Source organism: Zeus faber (assembly GCF_960531495.2).
Source record: "Zeus faber genome assembly, chromosome: 21".
NCBI lineage: Eukaryota > Metazoa > Chordata > Actinopteri > Zeiformes > Zeidae > Zeus > Zeus faber.
In genome coordinates this window covers 18,901,545-18,910,236 of record NC_137208.1, presented here as the reverse complement: position 1 = coordinate 18,910,236, position 8,692 = coordinate 18,901,545, and positions in this window count along the sequence as shown.

The window sequence follows — 8,692 nt, the reverse complement described above, 5'->3', positions numbered from 1 at the left end:
GGGGGGGGGAAAAAAAACAAACAAAACCAGTTGGCATCGCGTCATCGGCTGTAAAACGAGAGGCGCCCACCTGGACCCGCCTAACGACCCGACTGAGACTCGCGAACGATTCGTTCCCGGCGGACGACACTTTGGAACGACTCGGGAACAGATCGGGGCGAGCGGAGGACCCTTCCGACTCACAATTTCAAAAGAATTCCCGAGCCGTAATTCGTATTAAAAAAAAACCAAAAAAAAACCATTTTGACAGAAGTATTTTTTTTTCTACTTAAGTAAAATGTGTTTGAGGGAATTACGGGGGGGGGGGGATGTTCTGTCTTGCGTCCACCGTTTTTGCATTTCCGCCTAGACCACAGAATTAAGTGATTCTAGTGTATTTCCGTACACAACTCAGTGCTCTTTGCGTTCCGTAATTTAGCCTAGTAAATCTTGTGTGGACTTTCTTTCTTTCTCGTTTATAGGCTCTCCGGAAGTGGCCCTTCTCTCGCCCGTGTGGTTAACCGACCGAATCGACTGAGTCGGAAAATCGAACGACTCTCCAACTGCCGAATCAGGGATAAGAGTCGAACTTTCTTACGACGACGACCGAGAGGTAACCAAGGGAGGGTGTTGTCTGTGGGTTGGGAGGAGCTCTTGAGAAAAACTACAGGTTAGCTATGCCTGTTTAGAGCAGCAGCTCTCCACCTGCCCATATGCATGGAAAGCCGTTTCAACATTTAATCCATAGTCAGCTTTTTAAAAGTTACGAGTTCTTACATTTTAGTTACTAGTTGGCATTTCAACGGTTACTAGCAACTATTTTAGTTGTAGGTCCACTGGTCAAAATGTATCAGATACTGTACAAGCACTTACTTCTTAGACACAGGTAACTATTGCAATTGTTACTAGTAGTAACTATTACAGTGTTATTACTAGTAACAATGTGGACAATTTTGTCATTGAATCCTATGGGCTCCGTGTTTGAGACATCAAATATTTGCCTCTGACTAGTATCTTTTCCCATTGTTATTAGTATCTTTTCCCATTGTTACCAGTATCTATTCCCGTTGTTACTAGTATCTCTTCCCATTGTTACTAGAATCTATTCCCATTGTTACTAGTATTTATTCCCATTGTTACTAGTATATATTTGCATTGTTACTAGTATCTATTCCCATTGTTACAAGTATCTCTTCCCATTGTTACTAGAATCTATTCCCATTGTTACTAGTATTTATTCCCATTGTTAGTCGTATCTATTTGCATTGTTACTAGTATCTATTCCCATTATTACTAGTATCTCTTCCCATTGTTACTAAAATCTATTCCCATTGTTACTAGTATCTATTCCCATTATTACTAGTATCTCTTCCCATTGTTACTAGAATCTATTCCCATTGTTACTAGTATCTATTCCCATTATTACTAGTATCTCTTCCCATTGTTACTAAAATCTATTCCCATTGTTACTAGTATCTATTCCCATTATTACTAGTATCTCTTCCCATTGTTACTAGAATCTATTCCCATTGTTACTAGTATCTATTCCCATTATTACTAGTATCTCTTCCCATTGTTACTAGAATCTATTCCCATTGTTACTAGTATCTATTCCCATTATTACTAGTATCTCTTCCCATTGTTACTAGAATCTATTCCCATTGTTACTAGTATCTATTCCCATTATTACTAGTATCTCTTCCCATTGTTACTAGAATCTATTCCCATTGTTACTAGTATCTATTCCCATTATTACTAGTATCTCTTCCCATTGTTACTAAAATCTATTCCCATTGTTACTAGTATCTATTCCCATTATTACTAGTATCTCTTCCCATTGTTACTAAAATCTATTCCCATTGTTACTAGTATCTATTCCCATTATTACTAGTATCTCTTCCCATTGTTACTAGTATCTATTCCCATTATTACTAGTATCTCTTCCCATTGTTACTAGAATCTATTCCCATTGTTACTAGTATCTATTCCCATTATTACTAGTATCTCTTCCCATTGTTACTAGAATCTATTCCCATTGTTATGGGGATGGTAGCTCAGGAGGTAGAGCTGGTTGTCTAGTAATCTAAAGGTTGCTGGTTTGATCCCAGGCTCCTCCTGCTGGCATGCTGTAGTGTCCTTGAGCAAGACACTTAACCCCTGATGGCTGCGGCCGTCTGTGTTAGAATAATTGTAAGTCGCTTTGGATAAAAGCGTCTGCTAAATGTAATTACTAGTATCTATTCCCATTATTACTAGTATCTATTTGCATCGTACTATTATATTGTAGCAACGAAATGTTCAATCTGTGTTATTGATGTAGTTATTGTTACCGTGTTGCGGGCTTCGATGCTCAAGTGGGCGGGTCCAGAAAGTGGGGAGAGGGAGAGACGGAAGTGAGGACAGGTGCCAGGTGGATGAGCGAGCGGGTCTGCTCTTAGGCGTGGTGTTGGAGAAATTCTCCTTTGTGGTTCGGCGAGGTTAATCTGCCCGAGTAGTAAAGATATTTATTCAGCAGAATAAAGAGAAAGATACGGTCGTGCTTCAAAGCAGTGTTCTGATCAGTCTACCCCTATTGCTGACAAAGAGGGCTTTATACCGAAGAGAGGTTGTGTGCCATTGGTCAGGTGTCATTTACAACACTGTGCCCCTCAACCATCTCCTCCAATGTTACCCTCAAACAGTGATTTGACAGTCAAACTCTGGTCACAGACACAATGCTACTATGCCATAAAACAAACACACAACGCTCTTTTAAGCCCCCCTTGGGGTTATCCTTATCCCCACACAAGGTTGAATGAGGATGGAATGTGGTCTGGTTTTTCCAATACTACAATTGACATTTTTTAGAAAGAACAGTCTCTTCATATAAACTCTGGAGACTCGTTAAAACCCAGAGACAAAGAGTTTTAAAACTACGTAACATATAAAAAGCTATTTTCCTATATAAAACATGTAAAACATCATTCAAATAGTTGAAGATATGCATCTTTCTCTCACAGCGGCCGACAGTAGCCTATGCTGTTATACAATAAATGCACTGGACTACAGCATTATCACCCCTTGTGCTTATTTGAAGCGCTGAGTGGAACGCTACAATATATTCCCATTGTTACGAGTGTATATTCCCATTTTTAGTAGTACAGTGGTACCTTGATTTACGAGTGCACTAACATACAAGTTTTCTGAATTACGAGCTGTCATTCCGTCGATTTTTTTGTATTGATTTGCGAGCAAAAATGTGAGTTACGAGGAGCGAGCTTCAGGTGCCACCGCTAGTTGGCGTGGTGAGCGAATGTGGCCAGCATCCCGCCTCTCACTCCTTCACTTCACGTGGTTACCTGACCGTGGAAGCATCTCTTTTGTGTTTTGTGCATGGTTTCGTGCTTTTTACGCAGTTATTTTGCCCCAAAAAAAATTTCTAACCATGGGTCCGAAGAAAGTAAGTGCTGAGAAAAAGAAGCAGATGATGTCGATTGAATTTAAGCATGAAATCATAGAAAAACATGAATGATTCTCTTCAACATTCTCTTTTATTATTTTTTATTATGTTTTCATACAATATTTGTTATTAATAAATACATTTTTATTATTTAAAAACACGTAACAAAAGAAAATGTGGGTGTTTTTTTGGGGGCTGCAACGGATTAATGGCATTTCAATTAATTTCAATGGGGAAAATTGATTTGCTATTCGAGCAGATTGAATTACAAGCTCTGTCATGGAACAAATTAAACTCGTAAGTCAAAGTACCAGTGTATATATTGCCATTTTACTAGTATCTGTTCCGATTGTTGCTAGTATCTAGTCGCATTGTCACTAGTATCTATTCCGATTGTCACTAGTATATATTCCCATTGTCACAAGTATCTATTTGCATTGTCACTAATATCTACAGTATTCCCATTGTTACTAGTATCTATTCCGATTGTCACTAGTATATATTCCCATTGTCACAAGTATCTATTCGCATTGTTATTAGTATCTATTTGCATTGTCACTAATATCTACAGTATTACTCGTATCTATTCCCATTGTTACTAGTATCTGTTTCAATTTTACGAGTAAAATTCATTAGTGACTATTCTTCACCAGTTTTACCAGTAACATTATGAGTAATTACTAGTCAAAACAGCTCGATGGTGGTCTAATTAAAAAATGTACTAATGTACTAATAAAGATGTTACCAGTAAAAACGGGGAAAGACACTAGTCACTAATGAATAAGTACGAGTGCTCAATTAATTACTACATTTTCTCAGATCTGTTTTTGCAGCAGGCCTATAGTGCATAAGTAGCTGATTAGTTTTATCAACAGTACCATTTCCATATTTTTTGATTCAGGTCGGCTAACTTCCATTAACATACAGTTGTCATGTCGTTTTGTTTTTTTCTCTCCTCAAGTTTCTAAATCTCTACATTTTGCTTCAAAACACATCCATTAATATGACAATGCCTTTTTCTTGCCATATTCCTTTGTATCAGTGTATTTAGTTGTGCCATTTCATATATTGAGAACTCATCACTAATTGATGCTACATATCATTGGGAACAGTGGAGCTGTACTCCCTGCTTTGTCAGCTTATTCTTATTCTCTTAAGTCTGGTAGCATTTTTGAAGTAGAAATCCTCACGATGGCAAATGTTGGTCCTTCAGTGTGGATCTGGGCTTTGACTCGTCATGGCTCATTATGCAGGGACAATGGCTGGACATACTGATAATCCCGAGTGATATCAATCTGATCATTTAGATCAAGTAATAATAATCATGTAATGATAATAATATTTAATAAATTGTGATTATAATATAGTAATATATACAAATCAGTTGAAGCTCTGAGGTTGAGAAGCAGTGCAAACCTCAACTAAAGAACTGTTCTGTTCCACCTTGGATCGGGGTCGGTGGATTGCGTAGCAGAGAGGGAGCGATCTCCGGTCCGCTGCGATCTCCAGGTCTCCAGACGAAACAAATAAAAACAAAGTGTGCTTTCATTAAAAATCGATTTGTTTTCCCTCTGTATCTGAATTGAATGAAACAACAAACAAAAAAAGCCCCCTGCGTCCCGTCCCCTGTCACGCACGTCTCCCAGTTACTTTCCGTTGCTATGAGACTTAATTTTGTAAAAAACGGATGTATTTATGGGAATAGTCTTCACACTCTCTCAGGCTGCGGGGCCGGATTCAAGTGTCTCGCGGGCTGGACCCGGCCCGGCCGCCATAGTTTGCCCATGCCTGGGTCAGAGGGACCACACGTCACGCGGGGGTTTCATTTTAACACATCTCTTTATTGTTTGTAGAACACATTTTTTAGACTATTATAGAACTCCATAGGGATACAGCTCACCAGAGGAAAGGCAGAGAGAGAGGGGTGGAGGCGAGGGTGAGAGAGAAAAGGAGATAGGGGAAGGGAGGGAGAGAGGGGAAGGGAGATAGAAAGAGGGAGCGACACGCAGAGAGAGACAGACAGACAGACAGACAGACAGAGAGAGAGAGAGAGATAGATGGATGGAACACATCTTGTATGATCATTCTTAAGATCTCGGTGGCTGCACTTGAAGGTCATTCTAGATCTCACCTTGCCTACCGTCAGTGAGCCCAGGCTCAATTATTGGCAACATACCCCTTTAAAAAAAACCCTAATATTAATAATGGGAATGCCGTCTTGGATTTTCACACGCTTACATCGTCCCGGAGTCTGGGCTTTTTCGTTCGCTTTATATATCTTTTTCGAAACCAGAGGGCTGAGAGCCATCGCTTGGCACTGGTTCGTTGGATCCTCATTTGAGGATCACAGCTCTATAGAAAAAAAACAAAAACAAATCTCTTGGAATGCAGAATCTAGAAAACACATACATCTAGGAAACATTCAGGAGACGAGAAGGCGATCTTCCCTCTTGAATCGGATTCATCCACATCCTGTGTGTGTGTGTGTGTGTGTGTGTGTGTGTGTGTGTGGCTTGCTTCACACCTAGTCCGTAAGTCCTAGTCCACCTAGACCCCCCAGAGTCCGTCAGCCGAAATGAAAATGGGAGAACAGTTTTTTTCCCAGTGCATCGCTGAACTGGACATTTACCATGTTCCATAAATGAGAGTTTACAACTACAACTCATATAGTGTCACCAAAATGCAAAAAAATCAAAACAAAAAATATGCACAACTCAGATACAGAAAAGATTTATTGATAGTGAATGCGGTGACATCCAATGTTAAAGTTAATAGTGTCACGTCACGTAAAAAAAACAAGACTTATTTACTTCATTTTAAGCCCAGTTCTAATAAAACATTTTGTAGCGTCGGACCGTAACTTATTGCATGCGTTATTAAATCTGAACGCTGAATGAATGGACTTCCGCTTTGTTCTTGTTGTTTGTTGTTTTAGGTGTGAAGCAAACATTTGTTTGTGTGTGTGTGTGTGTGTGTGTGTGTGTCAGTGTACAGCCACTATTTTCAGAGATGTAAGATAGTGACTGAAAGGGGACATGGCCCCACCCGTTGCCCCCTCGTGCACTGTATTAAAGAGGCCTGGTGGTTTTAATTAGCACCTTAGGATTCCGTAGGGCGTCGTGCCCTACAGCTTGACTGACAGGTGCTGGGTCCAAGCAAAAAGTTATTTCGGTAGATAAAGAGTTCTGGCTCGGTATTGGTCCATTGGAAGGGATGTGTTGGCGCCGTTGCCATGCCTTTTTTTTTTTTTTTTTTTTTCATTACCATTCAATAGAGCAATCACATAAAATATCTGCTATAGTATACTTTCTATACACACATCATAATAACCACTTTCGTACACACACATATATATATATATGTATATATATACTGTATATATATATATATTTTATATCTATCTTCATTGAGATTCAAAAATATCATTTGGAAATGCAGAACGAAAGAAACGAGGATGCATCGCATGGTGTCGTATTCGTTTTTTTTCCAAGGGTTTGATTATCACAATGGTACTGTGCTTGGATGGAACAATGATCGGATGGCACTGTGACCGATTACTCGCTCTTTGCTCGCCCCTGACTCGATGTGAAACAACTCTTTACACTTTACATTTTTTTTTTGTGTTTTGTTTTTTTTTCCAAGCCTTTTTGTTTTCTAACAACTTTTAACGGCATGCCTCAGCGACAACATGGGACTGGCACATCACGAGTAGCTAAAGCCTCAAACGGAGTGGTCGAAACATGCGAAGGAGGAGCAAAGAGCGCAGAGCGGTACGGGCAGAACCTTGCCTTCCCTGTATTCCCGTTGGCCCGTGGGGGACATGGTCGCAGACCCAAGACCCTAGCCATTAAAAAAAAACGCGACACAGCAAAGCCGGAAGCCAGCCATGCAGCCCCTGCACCCAACAGACCAAAACAAAGAGCACTTCAATTATCACCACCAACTTGTAAACGCAGTCCACCAGCCCCCCGAATAAGTTAATCGCGGACGACTCATTCAGCGGCTCAAAGACCTAGCAGCGTACACTTACTACACAAGCTCTCTCCTAAGATTGCCACTGCTACAAATACATGCTTTGCATTCCCGTCAGTCCAATATAATATGTCATTCTGATGGCTTCTCCGCAAATCAGTTCGGTTTTCTACGGTTGCCATGCAAGAGTGGCAAGCCTGCTCTTTCCTGCTTCCGAAACACTGTTTTCTCAGTCCCTAGAGGAGCTCACCCATGGTGGACTTGATCCGTACCCTTGGATACGGCGGGCACACGTTGGAGATGGGCAGACTGCGGCCGGACTGCTTCGAAAAGGCAAAGCACTTTGAGAGCAGGTGACAAGCGCTATATAAATGCAATGCATTGTCAATATACTGTATAAAGATATACACAGATCAGCCACAACATTAAAATCACTGACAGGTGAAGTGAATAACATTGCTCACCTGTCAAGGGGTGGGATATATGAGGCAGCAAGTGAACAGTCAGTTCTTGAAGTTGATGTGTTTGAAGCCGGAAAAAAGGTCAAGCGTAAGGATCTGAGCGACCTTGACAAGGACCAAATTGTGATGGCTAGACGACTGGGTTAGAGCATCTCCAAAACGGCAGGTCTTGTGGGGTGTTCCCGGTATGCAGTGATTAGTACCTACCAAAAGTTGTCCAAGGAAGGACAACCCGGGAACTCCAGCTCTATGTCTAGCCCGTCCGGTCCGATCCCACAGAAGAGCGATTGTAGCATAAATTGCTCAAAAAGTTAATGTTGCTATGATAGAAAGCTGTGATGCACTGTGTGACACACACAGTGCATCACAGCTTGCTGTGTATGGGTTTGTGTAGCCATAGACCGGCCGGAGTGCCAATGCTGACCCCTGTCCACCACCAAAAGCACCTACAATGGGCACGTGAACATCAGAACTGGACCATGGAGCAATGGAAGAAGGTGCCTGGGCTGATAAATCACATTTTCTTCTACATCATGTGGATGGTCGGTGTTAGCGCCCGATCCGATGAAGCATCTGTGGGATGTGCTGAAACAATAAGTCTGATCCATGGAGGCTCCACCTCACAACCTCCAGGACATAAATGATCTGCTGCTAACGTCTTGGTGCCAGATACCACAGGACACCTTCAGAGGTCTTGTGGAGTCCATGCCTCGATGGTTCAGAGCTGTTTTGGCGGCACGAGGGGGAGCTACATAATATTAGTGGTTATTAGTGGTGGTTTAAATGTTGTGGCTGAGATATATATATATATATATATATATATATATATATATATATATAT